Genomic DNA, 21736 nt, shown 5'->3' on the forward strand with positions numbered 1-21736 from the left:
CAAATCCTGCGGAGACAGACGGTCGCAGCTGCAGGGAGCTAGACCACTACTAAAACCCTTAGGTCTAGCTAACAAAAAGTGGAAGAGGTTCATCCGGGAACCTACTTAGCAAAAACTTCTCATGTGATGACAGGGACCCCAAAAGATAAGGTTCTGTCATCGGGGTTGTTTTAAGCTTTAAGTACGTCCGGACCCTAGGTTTCAGCACTTCCTTAGCTTCCCTGTCCGCTCTCCTAAAAGTCAGAAAGGCTGTTTTAGTAAATTCCACATCCTTCTTGACGATGGCCTCAGGGTTGGTGAATTAATCACCCTGCCCTACCCCTTCAAAGTTTTTTTAATATACGTAAGCCAGGGGATACGGGCCGATTTATCAAGTGACATACACTCCCTTAATATTAGATGGTTAAGAGTTAGGTCTTTATTCAGCCAACACTTGAGCCAAAAAAATCAGGGGACGCAGGGCAAGAGCATCACTTAAGTAGGGGACCCCTAGTTCCTCATGGACCGCTAAGTTAGAGGTTCCACGAGGGACACATAGTAAGCGTTTCAGGAAGTTGTTCTCCACTACCTGCAGGGATTCTACGGCAGTGTATCCCCAAATTTCACTGCCGTAGGTGGCTATGGCCATGCTTTTAGCTTGATAAACTTGCAGCATAGCTCCTGTAGGTTTCTTCCCTATTTTAGAGGCAAAGTTAACAAGCATTTGCAATGCAATAGGTCTCGCATTTACGCAAGTTTGAGCTATTGGCATTGTAAATGACAATGCCTTTGCCTTTTATTTAGGTTTTAAAAACCAAAACACAAATAAATGTCATTTAAATGCCAATAGCATAAACTTGCGTAAATGCAAGACCTATTGCATTGCAAATGCTTGTTTTGCAATGTGGGGAGCTGTGGGTTTTGGTCCCTAGCTCAACCAGCACCTAGGGATACCTAGTAAACCTGCGCATTTTTTAAAAAGAGACATCCAGGGAAGTCCAGGGGTGTGTGATTTGCAGTGCTCTCATAGAAGCCCTTGCAGACAACAAAGTTTGGTTAAAAAAAAGACACACATTGTCCTCACATTTCTGTGATGGAAAGTTCTGAAATCTTCAGGGAGCCGCAAATTTCCTACCATCCTGAGTTCACATGCATTTCCTGATCGGAACGGTACCCCACTTGTGTGGGTGTGCCAAGAGAGCACAACACAGAAGGCTCTAAAGCGCTACATTGAGAGATAAGCAATAGGGGTAGCTACTGTATTTGTGGCCATGCTATGGCGCGACCCATGCAAACCTACGAGCGACGGGGATTTTTGAAAACTAGATAACCAGGTGATTTCGGAGTGGGTGCCTTCCAGGAATCCCATGAGGTTTCTTACCCAAAACACGCTGCAAACCTCTACGCTTCCTGAAACTCCGTGCTCCAACCTTAAGCCAATACCTACTGGAGCACGATAAAAGCTAAAGGTGCAAAGAATGTGACCCAGATTGACAGACATCCAAAACAATTTGCACCTTATGTTATGTTAGTAAATTCATTAAGCGCACGAATACCCAAAGCTGTCTTGGCGCTGAGGACTGGAGTATCCGGTTCGTGTAAGGCACAGGTCACTATTTACTGAACAACCACATTTTCATGGCCTTCCTGAAAGCAAGCAAAGCTGAAAGTGTTCTAATGGAAAAAGGATCATGATTTGAGCCATGCATAACCTGTGGAACATAATGTTTGTGCATCGTAAAAACAAACCAGGTCGGATCAGGACTTATGACGCCTAGTGACTTAAACTTGCTTCGAGTCTAAACGCTCAAATGGGTTCAAGTGAAAGAATGTATAAAGGGAAAGAAAATGTCTGATGAAATTTGAAGAAGCAGTGAGCTCCGGAGAAGCGGTTTCAACCCAAGCCTAGTTCTCTTGCTGTTCCCATTCATTGCCTCTCTCTCTCTTTCTTGGTTCCCTTCTATTATCCGCTTTTAAAGTGTAACAACATTAAGGTTTCACCTGCACTTACAAAGCTGATTGGTAATTGTTTGTGTGCTTCCTAGGACTGCTATTTTTCCTGTTTTTATAGCTGTGTTGTAAATTACAAATACTCTCCCAAATGTTCCATTAATCATTCTTTTCCTGATATGATGATTTATTTGTTTGTATTTTTCATCTTACGTTTCTGCCATCATTGTTGATCAATGTATGTTTTTATTTTATCTATGGCCAACTGTTTGACGCTTGCCTAATAAACCTGAATTGTGTGCATTATTTTCTTTTTTTTCTTTCTTTCTTTTTCCAGGACTGTGTGGAGGATCCGAAGTCAATCAAGGAACTGAGCTACTGTGTTCCTCACCGTCACTTTTCTGTTGAAGTTGGATGTACCTTTTGAACTTTGAGGTGTCTCTTTGCACATGGACACAGTTGTATAGAAGAACCATCCACGGACCTAATGGAAGGCAGGCATTTTCTGCTCAGCTCTCTTGCTTCTATGAAACAAAGCCTAGCTGCCCAACGATAATGGTCAATGACACCTAAGCTGGTTATAAGGAGATAAAGACATGTAATCATTATTTCCGCGTCGATAGCTCTCTGGTAATTTGAAAGCAGCTAGTCCACGGCAGATTTTAAAATCATGTTAGATGATATGCTGCTCTTCTTTCTAAACGTCACAGCTTCCACTTGAAGAAAGGCCACCATACGTGAGGCTACTATGAATGGCCAACGTATTGTACCTATGGAGGTAATGCTCCTTCCCTGGTGTAAGGGTCACTCCCCATGGTGAATCCTGTGTGCTGTAAGCGGAATCCTGTAGTGCAGTGACAAATATCTTGCGAGTCAGCCTCAAGAGGAGACCGTTGCCATGGATATACATGCAGATGAAAATCACAATGGTAAAGCAGAGGTAAAAGCCCCGAGAGTGTTATTTTAGAAAAAGCCTGCTTATTTGCATATGAATCTGAATTTTGGGTGGTTCTTCTACAGGCAGAAGCGTTTGGTAGACTTGAATAGTTGAGCTCCTGGCCTTTGACAACAGCTCTAGTTGGTTGTGGTCATTGGAAATGTAGTGAACAGCCACACAGTTGTAACTTTATGGCTTACTGTCATAAAACCAGTAAGGGATTTTGAGGTAAGACATAAAGTACAACTGTGTGGCTGTTCACTACATTCCCAATGACCACCACCAGCTAGAGCTGTTGTCAAAGACCAGGAGCTCAACTATTCAACAGCTCTAGTTGGTTGTGGTCATTGGAAATGTAGTGAACAGCCACACAGTTGTAACTTTATGGCTTAGTGTCATAAAACCAGTAAGGGATTTTGAGGTAAGACATAAAGTACAACTGTGTGGCTGTTCACTACATTCCCAATGACCACCACCAGCTAGAGCTGTTGTCAAAGACCAGGAGCTCAACTATTCAACAGCTCTAGCGGGTGGTGGTCATTGGGAATGTAGTGAACAGCCACACAGTTGCAACTTTATGGCTTATCTCAAAATCCCCTACTCGTTGTATGACTGTAAGCCATAAAGTTGCAACCTTGTGGCTGTTCTCTACTTTCCCACTGACCACCACGATCAGCTCCCTTGGGGGCGCCAAAGATTATGTAAGTTGGTCCAGAAATGGCAAAGGGTTTGTCCAGATAGGAGTCTATATGTTCATAAGTCACGTGGAAGTATTTTTGAAGATGTTCTTATTACAGCTAAGCTAGATCCTGATTGTACACAGTTAAATCTGGAACACACTTTTAGAGAAAGCAAATCTTGAAGCCCAATCTTTTTCATTAGTTTATTTGAGCAAAATCATTTGCACATTAGCATTTCATTTGTACCACATTAAGCTTCTTTACAATTCCCCTTCCTCTACCTAAGTAAATTGGGCTTGTCGGGACGTTTTATTTCTTTTTAATTGTGTCATTGTTGTATAGAACCCGATTATTTTCCTCGTCTGTTTTTTCAGCCATACGCTGCTTACTGAACAGTTTTCGATGGAGTAATTGAATCTGTTTAAGATGGTGTGCGTGTTCTGTCTGTTGGTGGGGGCGTTATGCTGTGATTTAAACTTCCATTTAATCCAAATGCTCCTTTTTTACCAGAAGGGTGAGTACCTCACCGTCCTATCGCTGCCAAGGAATTCTGACTATACTGTGAACTCTGGGCATTTGTTTTTTTCCTTCACTTGAGTTCCTCGAAATGAATGTTCATTAAGTCCTTAAGGGGGTAATTCATGCCTATTAGTATTGCGACCTTTACCTAATTGCAGGCTTTGCTTTTCCCTGCGATCTTGTGGTACGGGTCTCAGCACTCCTTTGGAGTGCTCCCTGTGCCATTTATAGGGGTGCCACAATGGCGGCTGGCTAGTGCCATTTAACCCTTATTTGCTTGAGTCACCTACGCACAGTCGTGTGAAGCATCGAGAAAGAACAGGTTTTAAACAAGGTTAGTGTGTATTCCAAAAAAGGACATTGCGTCAGTGTTTCTCTCTTCAGAATGTGCGTGCTTAATTACTTAGAGGAGGCTGCAGACTGCATTTCTGTCATTTATATAAACATTAATATTTGACTTTGCGTTTTTTTTTTTAAGGGCATGAAGAACTGCATCCTGGAATCCAGTCACCCTGAGCAGGAATCAGACCTCCTGCCAGTGGCGTAGCTAGAGCTTCTGGCGCCCGGGGCTATCCCTCAAATTGCCGCCCATGGCAGGTAGCAGGTGAGGAGGTGTGGGGGGGAAAAAGGACGGTGAGCAGCGGGGGTGGATTGGCAGTGTTTAATTTATGACGCCACTCTCTACTCCACTGCAGGTGAAAGCAAAGGTAGGAGCGGAGGTGCAGCGTGCCCAATACTAACCTCGCATCCCAATGCAGGGTGTCAGAGAGATTTACATAACATGCAGATTGACAATAAATCACGCAAGTGTGTAAATCAGTGTACAAGATGTGTTGCATGTGTCAGTGAGGGTTAAAAGGCGTAGCAGTCACATATCCTACATAGCTCTCTGTGCTATATTAAAAGGCTTAGTATTTAAGAACTGCAAGTAACAAAAGGATCTGTGTTCAAAGCAGTAACCCACTTACCTAGCTACACCCCCCCAAAAAAATATACAGTTCTGCCATCTGCATATTACATGATGTGCTTTGCAGGCACATTAACCTTCTATACTACTTTGAGTCAGATCTGGGACTACACAAACAGAAATCTCTCCAAGAAATATTTTAATCTCCAGGGTTATTTCACCAAGTATTATCCCCTGACATTTACTGGGCACCTCTGCAGCAGATGACTAAACCCTATAAAAAATATTAGAAAACGCAGACTTTGTAACCAATTAATCATAAAAGATCTACTAACATGCTTCTCCTTGTTGCCAATTTCTTTGTGGCAGGGTTTTAAAAAATGTGTAAAATTAGTTGAGACGCAGATTTTGCATCAGGATTGCGCCACTTTTTTTTTTTTTTTTAGCACAACCCCAAAGCAAAATCTAATTTGGTAAATCTCATGATATACCTAATAAAAACAAATATGTGAGATCACAATATCTGATGTTACTTCTTGAGCTGTTGGTTACTGTGATGCCATGTGCGATGTCATGCATTGTGACATCACTGACTGTGATGGCACACACCATGATGTCACTTGCATACTGACTAACTAGGTTAGTTCCCACCCATGTGTTGGAGCTGCAAGACAGTCCACAGCTTCAAGGCATTCCATTTTAGTAAGTTAACATTTTACCCCAAAACAAAACCTGCTTTGCCAATGTTCTCCCAAAATTATCCCCCATTACTTTCAAGAGTAAAAAAAATACAATGTACCTATTTTTGCCCACAGCGCAGGCAGTTTCATGCTCTCTCATCCACATGCTTCCAAAGGCCTGCACTCCTGGTAAAAGAACTGTATAACTTCCAGTATTGCTGAAGCAACAGAGGCCAGTGACTAAACAGTCAAAACTGCGAGAACTACTCTCTTCTAACCTCGGAGGGGGGCTCATTTGTTAAAGGTTGTTTGCCTAAAGGCTACCAAGATGGGTGTTGGGCAGAAGCAATAGGAGCTCTAGCAATAATTTAGACATGGTGTAGGAGAGTAGGGTCTGCTATCCTATGGTCACCCCAAATGTTTGCTTTTTGCTTCACTGGTTTTTGACATATTGAGGCTGTGGGCCTGCCAATCAGACCCCCAGCCTGCTGTTCTCTCTACTAAATTAACACTATGCACCCTAGGTGCATAACCAATTGGAAGTGGATCACCCTGTCAGCCCCTGTACCAGTGTACACTAGGTACCCAGGGCATTGGTGTACCCAAGGCCTGCCAGGGGCTGAAGCATGTATTATGCCACCCCAGGCTTGGCCTAACAATCTGACACAACTGGCTGATCACTCAGCTGGGGTAAGTTGGTGTAATCACCTCTTACTTAGGTGTAGTATACCTATACCTAACCTTAAATGGGACACCTGGTAACCTATAAGTCACTCCTATGGCAGGCCTTAACAATCCTGAAGGCAGAGTGCTTGGTTCCATGTGAGATGGTGCTCTGGCATGAGCTGAGCCTGTCTGCAGTGGTCGGAACAACTTCCTTCTACTGTTTCCAGATATCGTCATACCATATACTCTTAAGTGCATTATGAACCTCACGGTTAAATGCTATCTTTGGTTTGGCTTTATCAAGACATGTCGAGTAAGGTGTCATACGAATTGGAATACTAACCCCTCGCCAATTCTGGCGACGGGGTTAGCATTCCACCCTTCTAGAGGGACACGACATGTACAGTACCTGAAACCCGGGTAAAATCAGACATAGCCTCAGCTCCACAAAATGGATGCTGCCACCACAGACACAAGTCTGCCCTCCTGCTGCTGGGAGTCCTTCCAGCTTGGGAGGTGTGGACAAAGGGTTTCCTGCCAGGGGAGGTGCGTGCACCACCCCAGACAGGATTTTGTGTATTGGTCAGGTAGGGCTTGAAAGAAACCAGACATGCCTGTGGCTCACAAGGAGCCTCGGTGCATGTGCCAGTTCAAACCGGTCCTGGGGCACACCAGTCCCGGACCTGGGGCGAGCTGGACAAAGGATTGGGGGTGTAACCACCCCCCTTCCTGGTCCCACCCATAGAGAGGGACCTAGCAGGTAGTCCGGCCCCTAGAATCCGCTTAAAGGTAGGAGCTGTGTCCTAAGACTTCAGACATCCTGGAATCAACTTGAAACTAAGAAGAAGACAGGAACTTCGACATTCTGCTGCACAGAAGACTGAAGGAAATCTCCCCTGTGGTCAGGGAGTGACCACCTTGCTAACGCAAGCACCATCCAGCGAATCAACGTCTGCTTTGCCGCCGCCTCCCGCCCGAGCCCAGAGACTGACAAGACCTGGACCTCCAGACCTCTCACCGCCCGATCCACAGTCCCTGAAAAGAGGAGACCCGTGGAGGCACCGAGACACGTGGAGCCAGCCATCTTGAAACGACCACGACAAGCTGACAAGTGCAACAACCGAGGCTCCCTCCAAGTTGTGCTTTGGGATCTGAGAAGCCCAACCCTCGAACAGCATCTGCACCAAAGGTGAGCCCTCCAGCATCTCCACGATCTGCGTGGGGCCCTTCTGCATTTTGCCACTCGACGCGCCTAACCGGTTGCTGGCCCGCTGGCTAGTAGCCATCTTGGCGACGAACTTTACAAAATACACCGCTGGTCTGGTTGCTCCAGACTGGCCCTTGCTCCCCTCCAAAGGAGCAGTCCTTCTGACCTTGCTGGCCAGAACCATCAGCTTATTTCATCTCCTACAACAATTGCTTTTGCCAAGGCTTGTTTGCTTCGATCAAGTTGCCGACACCGCCGACAGCGAGAGCCTGCGTGGGACAGCTCGTGAACCGACTCCTGGACGTCGTCGACCTCCAGGGACCACGTGGCTGCAGAGAGAAGCTACACCTTTCTTCCTGTTTGCACCCGACATTGCCTGGTACCCACCTGGTGCCACGCTGGTCACTGGCTAGTGACTGTGAACACTGTCCCCTCTGCTTACAGGTCTTCAACATCTCCGATCCACTCTTGGATCCACCGCATCTCTCCCGGACCGACCACCTGCAGCATCTTTGTCTTCAGGCTCCACGGAACAGATAGAAGAAACCCGACGCACTTCGAGGCCTATGCACCTGCTTCCTGTGGGTGAGGTAAAGCTGGCACTCCTGTGCCCAAGTGTAGTATTACATCTCTAGTGCCTGTGTTCCAAATCTTGAGTTCCTAGTCCATCCGGAAGATCCTCTTTGCAGTAACTTTGTACTTTTTACGCACCCATTGAAACCTATGGGAGCACGCGTGTGACTATTTGCTCTGCACACGCCACCCGTGGACCTCCTGGTCACTAACTGAAGTTAGCTCCTTGTAGGCCCAGCGATTCTAGAGGCCCTAGGCCTTTTCCCTTTTATGTTCGTGGTACTTATACCACTATTTTAGTATATGGTTCGAGCGGCCACCAGGGCCTATCCATATAAAGTGCAACTTCTGTGTATTCTACTGTAATCTTGTTTGACGATCTGTGCTCCTGTGCTCATAAAGAGACTAGGGGTTACTTTAAGAAATAAATACATATATATTTTGAATATATATCTGTGTGGTGTCCTTTCATTGGTATAAAAGGGGGTTACATTTGGTAAAACAGCTGGCTTAACACGCTTCACGAGTTTAGCCTCAAAGACTGCTTAGCCTACGCTACCACTAGGGCAGCTAGTCCGAAAAGGTTGACTTACAACCACACCATAAGGGTTGCTTGGCATGGTACAAGGTGATCACTTTAACTAGTGAGCATCATATACCAGGCCAACTTCTCACATTGGTGAGCAGCGGTTGGATTTGAGCTTGCTGTGTTTTACCATTGTAATCTCTTGGTTACCAATTGAAAGATCACATAGGTACCTGTAGGTACATATAAAACAAGATTAGATATACATAAGTTCTACTGAACTTAGTTGTTGTAGAGCAAAGGGAGTAGCACACCCTGACTACAACTACTAGATAGGTTTAGTAGGTAAACCCAAGTGTAGGTAGATTGCAACACATCCACCCACACTTAAGAGCAATGGCTGGGGCAGAGGGGTCCACTGTACCCATCTCTGTTGAGAGTGACCCCCAGAGGGCACCATCCATCTTTGCTACCCTTAATCAGAATGAGCTCAGGCATTTGGCAACTCTTAGAGGCCTTAAACAGCCCAAGAACCCTACCTCTGCTGAGCTCAGAGAACTCTTGCAAAATGATGAAAATCAGAGAGAGCTCAAGAAAGCTTCCCAGTTAGCCCCCTTAGGGTCAGGAACAGGAGGCCCCCCTTCTGAAGATGCTACAGAAGTACCCCTTTCCAATAGCCATCCCTTAGATGAGAACCATACTACAGAGGAGGAAAGTAGGGAGGATACAGAAAGTAGTGATGATGAAGGGAGAACTAGCCCAGTGCCAAGTGTTATACTTGGCCCAGCTAAACTAAGGCTATTGGGGACTGACAATGGGATCATCCCATTGGATCTCCCCAGTGGACTTAACCAGGGGCTTGGGAGGCAAAGGAATTGCTCAGGTGACTCTAATGCTTCTCATGCCTCTAGAGGCTCTCAAGGTCACTCCAGGAAAAGGATGACCACCCCTCAGAGGAGGGAACATGAGGCCAGAATGCAGGAAGCCCAGCTGAGGATCAGGAAGCAGGAGCTAGAGGTAGCCCTGATGGAAGAAAAACCGAACAAGGCTAGGCAACCTAGAGAGAGTGGGTCTATACCCACTGGTGGCAGCATTGTCCCTAAGGACAAAGATAGGGTCTTTGATAATAGGAACCTGTCTAAGGTTGTGCCCCCCTACAAAAGTGGGGATGACATCCACAAATGGATAACTGCTCTTGAGAGAGCCTGCAAAGTACAGCAGGTTCCTGAAGACCAGTGGGCAGCAATCCTCTGGCTCTCCTTTGAAGGAAGAGGCAGAGACAGACTCCTCACTGTTAGAGAAGAGGATGTCAGAAATTACAGGGTCCTGAAGAGTGTTCTGGTTGATGGGTTAGGCTTAACCACTGAACAGTACAGGTTAATGTTCAGAGACACCCAAAAGACACAGACTCAGGACTGGTCTGAATACATTGAATGTGCCACTAAGGCTTTGGAGGGTTGGTTGCTGGGAAGTAAGGTATCCGATTTTACAGGATTGTATAATTTGATGATGAGAGAACAGATTTTAAATAACTGTCAAAACCAGCAACTGCATCAACACTTGGTTGACTCTGATCTGACCTCTCCCCAAGAATTGGGAAAGAAGGCAGACAAATGGGTCAGAACCAGGGTTAAGCAAAAGAACCAGAACCAGGGCCAAGGGGGTGATCAGAAGAAAACAGACCAAAAGGGTGGAGATCAGAAATCTAAAGACCAGAAGTCTTCAACAGGGCCCCAAACTACTGCTAAGGAGGGTGGGTCCCAACAACAATCCAAGGGAAAGAAGAAAGAAGGTCAAAAGAAACCCTGGTGCAATCATTGCAAGAATACAACTCACTGGACTAGTGATTGTAAGAAGGGTGGAGCCCCCAACACTGTTGCCCCTAAGGCACCTGCTCCCAGTACTACTGTTAGCAGTGTTGGTCCCCAGACAAAGGGTGTAGTGGGAATCACTATGGGAACTGAAGGAGATTCTGACTTAGACAGAACCCTTACACAGGCAGTCTTGATCTGTGATGGGGACATTGATTTGTCCCTGACTGTGAGCCCCAGTAACCTGGGCAAGTACAGACAGACTCCTTTAATAAATGAAAAAGTGGCTCAAGCCTACAGGGACACATGTGCCAGTGTCACTATGGTGACACCAGGCTTTGTGGACCCTGGACAGTACATACCAGGTGAGAATTACCTGGTGACCAATGCCAGCAATGCCACTACTTCACATAGTGTGGCAGTTGTTAACTTCTCATGGGGAGGGGTAACTGGCCTCAAAAGGGTTGTGGTTAGTGCAGACCTCCCAGTAGAATGTTTGTTGGGCAATGACCTAGAGAGTTCTCTATGGTCAGAAGTGGAGTACAGGACTCATGCAGAGATGTTAGGTATATCATCACATGTCCTTGCTGTGACCAGGTCACAGGCCAAAAAGTGCCTCACTGAACCTCAGGTCTTGGATCCTGGAACAATGGACCAAGCACCTACCAAGAAGAAGAACAGGAGGGTCAAGGCTGTGCCTTCCCCCCTGCCTCAGAGTGATGATCAGCCTTCCCAGGAAGCTGATCTAGAGGACCCTGAAGGAACTGTCCCTGAAGAGCTTGAACCTGATCAGGTTGAGTTTCTGGGGACAGGGGGACCTTCAAGGGCTGACTTGAGGCAGGCTCAGTTATCCTGTCCCTCTCTTGAACCCCTCAGACAGCTGGCTGCTGCTGAGGCTGCTGGGAATGCTCAAGGTACCCATAAAGTGTATTGGGATGAAGGGCTCCTTTATTCAGAGGCTAGAGACCCCAAGCCTGGTGCTACCAGGAGGTTGGTTATACCTCTGCAATTTAGGGGCTTCCTTCTTACCTTGGCCCATGATATTCCTTTAGCAGGACACTTAGGCCAGAACAAGACTTGGGACAGGCTTGTCCCTCACTTTCACTGGCCTCATATGAATGAAGATACAAAGGAGTTTTGTCGCTCCTGTGTGACCTGCCAAGCCAGTGGCAAATCAGGTGGCACAACAAAGGCCCCCCTAATACCACTACCTGTGGTGGGGGTCCCCTTTGAAAGAGTGGGAATAGACATAGTGGGTCCCATGGATCCTCCCACTGCATCTGGGCACAGATTTATACTGGTGGTAGTGGATCATGCCACCAGGTATCCAGAGGCAATTCCCCTTAGGACCACTACAGCTCCTGTTGTGGCCAGGGCCCTGCTGGGAGTATTCTCCAGAGTGGGGTTTCCTAAGGAGGTAGTATCTGACAGAGGTACCAACTTTATGTCAGGATACTTGACCGCTATGTGGAAGGAATGTGGTGTCAACTACAAGTTCACCACCCCTTATCACCCACAATGCAATGGGCTTGTTGAGAGATTCAACAAGACCCTAAAGGGTATGATCAAAGGATTACCTGAAAAGCTCAGGCGAAGATGGGACATCCTTCTACCCTGCCTTCTGTTTGCTTACAGAGAGGTCCCACAAAAAGGAGTTGGCTACAGCCCCTTTGAATTGTTGTTTGGGCACCCTGTAAGAGGCCCACTGTGTTTAGTGAAGGAAGGATGGGAGTTACCTCTCAAAAAGCCTAAACAAGACATAGTGGACTATGTACTTGGTCTCCGCTCCAGGATGGCTGAGTATATGGAGAAGGCATCCAAAAACCTTGAGGCAAGCCAGGCCTTACAGAAAGCTTGGCATGACCAAAAGGCTGTCTTGGTTGAGTTTCAGCCAGGACATAAGGTATGGGTGTTGGAGCCAGTGGCCCCAGCAGCACTCCAAGACAAATGGTCTGGACCCCATACAATCCTGGAAAAGAAGGGAGAGGTCACCTACTTGGTGGACCTAGGAACTCCCAGGAGTCCCCACAGGGTACTCCATGTTAACAGGCTTAAAGCATATGTTGACAGGGAAGACATGGGCTTGCTCATGGCTACAGATGAGGGACAGAAGGAAGAGAGTGACCCTCTCCCAGACCTGTTGTCTCAGAACCCTGAAGATGGCTCAGTTGAAGGAGTGACCCTTGGAGGCAACCTCACTGCCCATCAGCAGACTGAATGTAGACAGGTTCTACAATCATTTTCACATATGTTTTCCTTGATACCTAGTCAAACTGACTGGTGTACCCATGTGGTGGACACTGGTGACAGTCTGCCTGTAAAGAACAAGCTTTACAGACAACCTGACCACGTCAGGGACTGTATAAAGGCTGAGGTACATAAAATGCTGGAATTAGGTGTCATTGAACCCTCAGAGAGCCCCTGGGCTAGCCCAGTGGTTCTGGTCCCCAAACCTCACACCAAAGATGGCAAGAGAGAGATGAGGTTCTGTGTGGATTACAGAGGACTCAATGCTGTCACCAGGACAGATGCACACCCTATTCCAAGGGCAGATGAGCTCATAGACAAACTAGCTTCTGCAAAGTTTTTGAGCACATTTGACTTGACAGCTGGCTATTGGCAAATCAGATTAGCTGAGGAGTCTAAGGCCAAAACAGCATTCTCAACCCCAGGTGGGCACTACCAGTTTGTGGTGATGCCCTTTGGTCTGAAGAATGCACCTGCCACCTTCCAAAGGCTGGTGAACCAAGTCCTTACTGGGTTGGATGACTTTTGCGCAGCATATCTTGATGACATTGCTGTCTTTAGCTCCACCTGGGAGGATCACCTGATCCACCTGAAGAAGGCTCTTGAGGCTCTGCAAAGGGCAGGCCTCACTATCAAGGCCACTAAGTGCCAGATAGGGCAGAGTAAGGTTGTATATTTGGGCCACCTTGTAGGTGGAGGCCAAGTTCAACCACTGGAGAGTAAGATACAATCCATCAAGGACTGGTCCCCTCCAACCACCCAGACTCAAGTTCGAGCTTTCTTGGGCTTGACTGGGTACTACAGGAAGTTTGTTAAGAACTATGGGTCCATTGTGACTCCTCTTAATGATCTGACATCCAAGAAGATGCCCAAAAAGGTTCAGTGGACAGTAAGCTGTCAAAAGGCATTTGATGACCTGAAGGAGGCCATGTGCTCTGCACCTATCCTGAAAAGTCCTGACTACTCCAAAGAGTTTATTGTCCAAACAGATGCTTCTGAGTTGGGTGTGGGAGCTGTGCTGTCACAACTTAATGTAGATGGTCAAGACCAACCCATTGCTTTTATTAGCAGAAGGTTGACCCCCAGAGAGAAGAATTGGTCAGCTATTGAGAGGGAGGCCTTTGCTGTGGTGTGGGCCCTGAAGAAGCTGAGGCCATACTTGTTTGGCACTCACTTCAAGATTCAGACCGACCATAAGCCCCTCTTATGGCTAAATCAGATGAAGGGTGAAAACCCCAAACTGCTTAGGTGGTCCATTTCCCTACAGGGGATGGACTTTACAGTGAAGCACCGGCCAGGTACTGACCATGGGAATGCAGATGGTCTCTCCAGGTACTTCCACTTAGGACATGAAGACGAGACTGGTCAAGGCTAGTTTAATGTCCCAGCGTTTGGGGGGGGTTGTGTAGGAGAGTAGGGTCTGCTATCCTATGGTCACCCCAAATTTTTGCTTTTTGCTTCACTGGTTTTTGACATATTGAGGCTGTGGGCCTGCCAATCAGACCCCCTGCCTGCTGTTCTCTCTACTAAATTAACTCTATGCACCCTAGGTGCATAACCAATTGGAAGTGGATCACCCTGTCAGCCCCTGTACCAGTGTACACTAGGTACCCAGGGCATTGGTGTACCCAAGGCCTGCCAGGGGCTGAAGCATGTATTATGCCACCCCAGGCTTGGCCTAACAATCTGACACAACTGGCTGATCACTCAGCTGGGGTAAGTTGGTGTAATCACCTCTTACTTAGGTGTAGTATACCTATACCTAACCTTAAATGGGACACCTGGTAACCTATAAGTCACTCCTATGGCAGGCCTTAACAATCCTGAAGGCAGAGTGCTTGGTTCCATGTGAGATGGTGCTCTGGCATGAGCTGAGCCTGTCTGCAGTGGTCGGAACAACTTCCTTCTACTGTTTCCAGATATCGTCATACCATATACTCTTAAGTGCATTATGAACCTCACGGTTAAATGCTATCTTTGGTTTGGCTTTATCAAGACATGTCGAGTAAGGTGTCATACGAATTGGAATACTAACCCCTCGCCAATTCTGGCGACGGGGTTAGCATTCCACCCTTCTAGAGGGACACGACATGTACAGTACCTGAAACCCGGGTAAAATCAGACATAGCCTCAGCTCCACAAAATGGATGCTGCCACCACAGACACAAGTCTGCCCTCCTGCTGCTGGGAGTCCTTCCAGCTTGGGAGGTGTGGACAAAGGGTTTCCTGCCAGGGGAGGTGCGTGCACCACCCCAGACAGGATTTTGTGTATTGGTCAGGTAGGGCTTGAAAGAAACCAGACATGCCTGTGGCTCACAAGGAGCCTCGGTGCATATGCCAGTTCAAACCGGTCCTGGGGCACACCAGTCCCGGGCCTGGGGCGAGCTGGACAAAGGATTGGGGGTGTAACCACCCCCCTTCCTGGTCCCACCCATAGAGAGGGACCTAGCAGGTAGTCCGGCCCCTAGAATCCGCTTAAAGGTAGGAGCTGTGTCCTAAGACTTCAGACATCCTGGAATCAACTTGAAACTAAGAAGAAGACAGGAACTTCGACATTCTGCTGCACAGAAGACTGAAGGAAATCTCCCCTGTGGTCAGGGAGTGACCACCTTGCTAACGCAAGCACCATCCAGCGAATCAACGTCTGCTTTGCCGCCGCCTCCCGCCCGAGCCCAGAGACTGACAAGACCTGGACCTCCAGACCTCTCACCGCCCGATCCACAGTCCCTGAAAAGAGGAGACCCGTGGAGGCACCGAGACACGTGGAGCCAGCCATCTTGAAACGACCACGACAAGCTGACAAGTGCAACAACCGAGGCTCCCTCCAAGTTGTGCTTTGGGATCTGAGAAGCCCAACCCTCGAACAGCATCTGCACCAAAGGTGAGCCCTCCAGCATCTCCACGATCTGCGTGGGGCCCTTCTTCATTTTGCCACTCGACGCGCCTAACCGGTTGCTGGCCCGCTGGCTAGTAGCCATCTTGGCGACGAACTTTACAAAATACACCGCTGGTCAGGTTGCTCCAGACTGGCCCTTGCTCCCCTCCAAAGGAGCAGTCCTTCTGACCTTGCTGGCCAGAACCATCAGCTTATTTCATCTCCTACAACAATTGCTTTTGCCAAGGCTTGTTTGCTTCGATCAAGTTGCCGACACCGCCGACAGCGAGAGCCTGCGTGGTACAGCTCGTGAACCGACTCCTGGACGTCGTCGACCTCCAGGGACCACGTGGCTGCAGAGACAAGCTACACCTTTCTTCCTGTTTGCACCCGACATTGCCTGGTACCCACCTGGTGCCACGCTGGTCACTGGCTAGTGACTGTGAACACTGTCCCCTCTGCTTACAGGTCTTCAACATCTCCGATCCACTCTTGGATCCACCGCATCTCTCCCGGACCGACCACCTGCAGCATCTTTGTCTTCAGGCTCCACGGAACAGATAGAAGAAACCCGACGCACTTCGAGGCCTATGCACCCGCTTCCTGTGGGTGAGGTAAAGCTGGCACTCCTGTGCCCAAGTGTAGTATTACATCTCTAGTGCCTGTGTTCCAAATCTTGAGTTCCTAGTCCATCCGGAAGATCCTCTTTGCAGTAACTTTGTACTTTTTACGCACCCATTGAAACCTATGGGAGCACGCGTGTGACTATTTGCTCTGCACACGCCACCCGTGGACCTCCTGGTCACTAACTGAAGTTAGCTCCTTGTAGGCCCAGCGATTCTAGAGGCCCTAGGCCTTTTCCCTTTTCTGTTCGTGGTACTTATACCACTATTTTAGTATATGGTTCGAGCGGCCACCAGGGCCTATCCATATAAAGTGCAACTTCTGTGTATTCTACTGTAATCTTGTTTGACGATCTGTGCTCCTGTGCTCATAAAGAGACTAGGGGTTACCTTAAGAAATAAATACATATATATTTTGAATATATATCTGTGTGGTGTCCTTTCATTCGTATAAAAGGGGGTTACATTTGGTAAAACAGCTGGCTTAACACGCTTCACGAGTTTAGCCTCAAAGACTGCTTAGCCTACGCTACCACTAGGGCAGCTAGTCCGAAAAGGTTGACTTACAACCACACCATAAGGGTTGCTTGGCATGGTACAAGGTGATCACTTTAACTAGTGAGCATCATATACCAGGCCAACTTCTCACACATGGGGTGGTGGTGGGCTCGAAAGTTCCACCGCGTGCTTTATGAATGACGCAGTGCGCTATAGGAAGGGGAAAAAGGAAGTGTTGGGGTGCCACAAACGTCACAGATCACCCATGCACAAGGGGGGAAGAGTGTGAAGGGCCCCGTGAAGGTAAAGGGGGGGGGTCGTCGTGAGTGGGTGTGTGGAGGCAGGCAAAGGTGGCTGGTGATGGTTTGAGAGAAGAAGAAAAACACGTGAGAGATGAGGTCAACTGTAACAGAGGTCAGGAAATCTATTACTGAAGGAGAGTGGCGCGGCTCGAATTCAAGAAGATTACGATTTAGAAATTAGTTACGGGTGTGGGGGTGCCGGGGTGGGGGAGGTTGAGAATAGGAGACGCGATGATGCTGTTTAAAGGCGGCTGTTTAGGATGGCTGCAATGGAGTGTGGTCTAGGGTGGCTAGAAAAGATGAAATCGCACTGGACTCGAGCGCGCCAGCGGCCTGGCTGCAGGTGTTTGGACTCCCTAAGGCCTGGCTCCACCCCGGCCCTGAGTCTCGGGATGTATCGCTCTCTCACCCCCGACCTCCCCGGGAGCCTCGCACATTGATCCCGGACCAGGGGGTTGCTTTGGGTTGCTGCGAAACAGTCTTCAATAAACAGGTTGGTGGTGGTGCAGAGCTCAGGGTGTGTTTGTATATTACTTAAGGGTTCAAAAGTCAGCGATGCCCTGCTGCTGTCCCAAAGTTAAACAAGAGGCCGCGCGCAGGGCTCAGGGCTGCTGTCCGCCTGCAGATCGGACAGCCCCGGCTCGTCTCTGTCTCACCGGACTGTTACAGGGAGCAGGAGTCGGCGCTCCAGTCCCACCTCCAGCACGGACTTCATAGCTGCCAAGATTGCTAATGTGTGACATTTTCATATTTTCAATGTAATTATTTATGAGTGACATTCAACAACTATGAGTAACACTTTCTCACCAGTAAAAAATCAAGCAATGAAAATGAGTGAAACATATATATCAGAAATTACAGCCATTTGAGCAACAAAAAACTCTACAATCATCTTAAACTATTGCAAAGCACCAGAAATGGAAGGGCACTATCTGACATGAAACACAGACTGCATAGCTGCCACATGTTAAGTGTGCTTATGTGTGACATTTTCAAGGTTTCAGGACACCTATGAATGACATTCAACTACTAAATGTATGACACTATGTTTGGAGCAAAATCAACAAATTAAGTACATGGAAACAGATAAACGTTAAGAAATGACACTTATTTGAGCAAGGACAAGTTATGATAAGAACTTGGAACTGCTGCAAAACACCTGGTCCTACTATAAAACGATCATATACCCACAAACTACTCACATCTTACATGATTTTACACTTGTAATCATTACTGCTTCTTGCAAAGCCACAGAAAAATTGGTTGCATTTGACAGTGTACAATTGACAGATCATGTTTGGCTACGGAACACCTTATCGTACTTAGTTCAGCAACTCAACTCATTTTCTTATTGCAATCTGAACCTTATTGCGTGCCCTCTTCCTAAACACAAACATCACTGCACTGAGTCTAGTGTTTGCGCCGTAGTGTTACAGGCCACTTACCAATGGGAAAATCCTGCCTGGGGCTGTAGTTTCTAAGCTGCAGTGGCAAACTCACTGCTGACAGCTGCTCTGCAGTGCTGTGCTCGAGTCTGTGGGGCAGTCCATACACCACGGTGCTCTGACCCGGGCAGAAAGGGCAATGCTCTCAGCAGCAGAACTGCAGTGTGCGCGGTGGGTGTCTTTTAAAAACAGCGCTCACCGTAACGTACTTTATTTTGCCACGGCCCTACCAGGGTCGCAGCAATGTCTTCCTGGGGGCCCGGCAGGACATGTACAAAAATACCTGATCCTGTCTGGAGTTAGGTTTATGATATTAACATTTTCCCTCCACTGCGGTGTCGGCTTATAATTGTCATCCCTCATTTATTCACTATATATTTCAGTATTATGGTCCTTCGGACTCATGAATCACTCAGCCTTTTAGGAATAGCGTCAAACTTCTAGAGTGAAATATGGCTGTTATTAGTTGCACTGTTTAGGGACACATACATTTATCAGAACACAAAAATTGTGAACAAAACAGAAAAAGGAGGAAGACACAGTTATTTGCTTTAAATCCATATCTTTGAAGAACATGATGTTTGCATCCACATTGCAAACTCAGTGCTTCATCTTATCCTCTTAATACATATACTTCTTTACATACATGTGATTGGATGATTGCTAACTAATGAATACAGACACCTGTGTTTGTGTGAAAACTGACATAGATCCTCGTAGTAATAGCAGACAGTGCTGTATCAGATGTTTAGTGCGGTGAATGGGCGCAGTGTACACTAAGCGACAAATGGCATATCGCTCTGTTCAATGTAAGACAGTATAACTGATGGGGACAACACATGTTGTAATAAGTTTTGTGTGGGTCACCTCTTAAAGGCCACACGGTCTAATAAATGGCATTGAAATTAAATTGAAACACTTCAGTATTCCATTGATTGAATGGCATTTCATGCAGTATTCTCATGTTTATGTCCTGAGGGTCAGACGTGTGACGAACATTGACGTAAGTCTGAGACAGTATTAGCTGCCTCAGAGCTCATACAACCTATACTGAGACTAACTGTGAGCTGATTACCCCTCAGCCATAGGCTTTTGTCAGTATCCTAACTCACATTCTTCTGTCACTGGTTGTCTGTAAGCCAGTCATGACGTATGGAGGTTTTGCCAATGCATCAAGGCATTAGCTCATCTCATTGGTGCCAGCAATTGTAAATAATGATCCACATTTAGTACCTTATAACAGGATACCGTCTGAAATCCGCGCACCATTTTCAGCTTTCATTGTTTACTCTGCACTCAGGTCCCCGAGCCCAGTTGCAGTGCAACCTTTAAAAGTGCATTTTTTTACGGAGCTTTTCTTGAATTTTCGTTACTAACATCATTATTACATGGCCAAAGTCATGCGCCATCCGCTGACGGAGCCAGCCAGGCTGTGGAGGCAAGCATGAGTGCACTGAAAGGAGCCTGCCCTACCCTGACAATAAACGAGATTTATTTATATTCTAACAGTTTACCGGCCGGCGGCTGTTTATTTATTTAAATTATGACTAAGGAAACAAAAGCGGAGCATTCCCTGCTCTACTTACTTTTTTGCTGCAATTTAAAGCTTCGGTAAAGTGCACTTGTGGCCGCAATCAGAAGTATGACTCCGATTCTCCCACGGGCGGACCGCAGAACGCCGGGCGGGAGGGCATTCAGGGCGGTTCACCTCTACACAGGCTATAAAGTTAAGAGCATAAATCAGGTTGTCTCACAGGGATCTATTCTATCTATCCCCGCTTCTTTTTACCATCCAAAACGATAAAAGCTGTTTGGCATGAAATCCCAAGTCGGCCTGGAAACGTGCGTACAGCTGCATTCGCAAGCATTTCCGCTTGCACTTCATACACGTATGTAGCGCAGCGCCGCCCCCAAAATAGTGCCGCCTGGGGCGGACCGCCCCCACCGCCCCCCCCTAGCTACGCCCCTGCCTCCTGCCCACTAAAAATGTACCCGTGCGTATATTTGTACCTCAATTGAATGTTGTCAGAATGGATAGGAATTGTAGCTTTTGTTCAGTTGGTCTGTTGGAAAATTTCGATAAAATGCTTGGAAAAAGGAGAGCATTTGAGTCCTCTGATGCGCTGTAATTTGAACTTCAGTGTTTGTGGTGATAATAGTTTTTATTCTAAAATATCTATTCTATTCCACAGTTGGAGTTTCTTGGCGTATCAGAACTAATTCAGTTAACTGCTGTACTTTAATTTTGCTCGTTACACTTTCCCAATTTTTATGTAAGTGCTGCACAGTCATGGTTTAAACATGAGAATGGTAGTCTGTCAATGCATAATTGAACAGTAAAGTTGAGACATTGTCTCCTGCTGGAGGAAGTGACGAGAAAACAGCTATTTTCTTTGAGTGCTATGGCGGTGGTGTTGGTCTTGTATCATCTTTTTAAGCAGTTTACAAGTTAAAACAAGCAGCTGCGAAAGTGATCGCGATCAAACATCAAAGCGGCCGCGAAAGTGAAAGTAATCGTGAAAAAGCGTGGCGCGCGCGCCCGGGCACATGCACTGTAGCTCTAGGCTGGCCTGGTAGCACTTTTTGGAGCCCTCTCAAAAAGTCTCGCCAGACCAGCGCATGCGCTGGGTCAGGCGAGACCTACAAATTGCAGTGTTTACACGAGCCAGATCCCCTTTTTGCCTCACAGTTAGGGGACCCCATTTGAGTTGGTCGTCGAAGAACACCCTTAAATATGAAAATACATGCGAACAAGGGATCTTGGCGGGGCCAACACTAAAATTAAAGCTCTTTTTCAATTTTGCCCCACCATCATGACGTAGGACTTGGAATTGTTGATTGCCAAGTTCCGGTCGGACATAAAACTAGAGAAATGGGCTTGCAATCCCTTTTAACCACATTCTCTAGTTTTATGTCCAACGGGGACTTGGCAATCAACAATTCAAAAGGGGACCTGGCTCGTGTTCTGGTGATTAATAAATCGACCTGGTCTCACCAGTGACAATGGTCCTGCTTTGTGCTATCATATTACTCGGCATCAGTGCGTGGCACACTTTGAAGTCAGGAAGGGCATCCAGGTCTAGGGGCCTAATGAGATTCCCCCTGATTTTTTTCGTGGATGACATCAAACTGTGGGGTCCAGCCTTGACAATGCTTTTAAATGTAAGTTAGGAGGGTCCTCTGTCCTCGTGGTCTACTGTTGTAATTGTCCCGATATTTAAGAAAGGGGACAAAAATAATCCTCAATTCTATCGGCCAATACCTTTGATTGATGCAGTAGTGCAGGTTCTGGGTAGGGTAGTTAAAGATAG

At 47.0% G+C, this 21736-nt stretch overlaps 1 long non-coding RNA gene across 1 annotated transcript in view; it reads left to right on the plus strand.

Annotated features, from left to right (window-relative positions):
* Nucleotides 1-2103: 2103 nt before the first annotated feature.
* LOC146769068 (uncharacterized) overlaps nt 2104-21736 on the plus strand; it is a 63361-nt gene continuing 43728 nt past the window's right edge. The window contains exons 1-2 of the long non-coding RNA XR_014976503.1: nt 2104-2869; nt 4544-4669. This is a non-coding gene — a long non-coding RNA (uncharacterized LOC146769068). The remainder of the gene's footprint in view (nt 2870-4543; nt 4670-21736) is intronic.

This window comes from Triturus cristatus, unplaced genomic scaffold (genome assembly GCF_964204655.1).
Source record: "Triturus cristatus unplaced genomic scaffold, aTriCri1.1 SCAFFOLD_141, whole genome shotgun sequence".
NCBI classification, from domain to species: domain Eukaryota; kingdom Metazoa; phylum Chordata; class Amphibia; order Caudata; family Salamandridae; genus Triturus; species Triturus cristatus.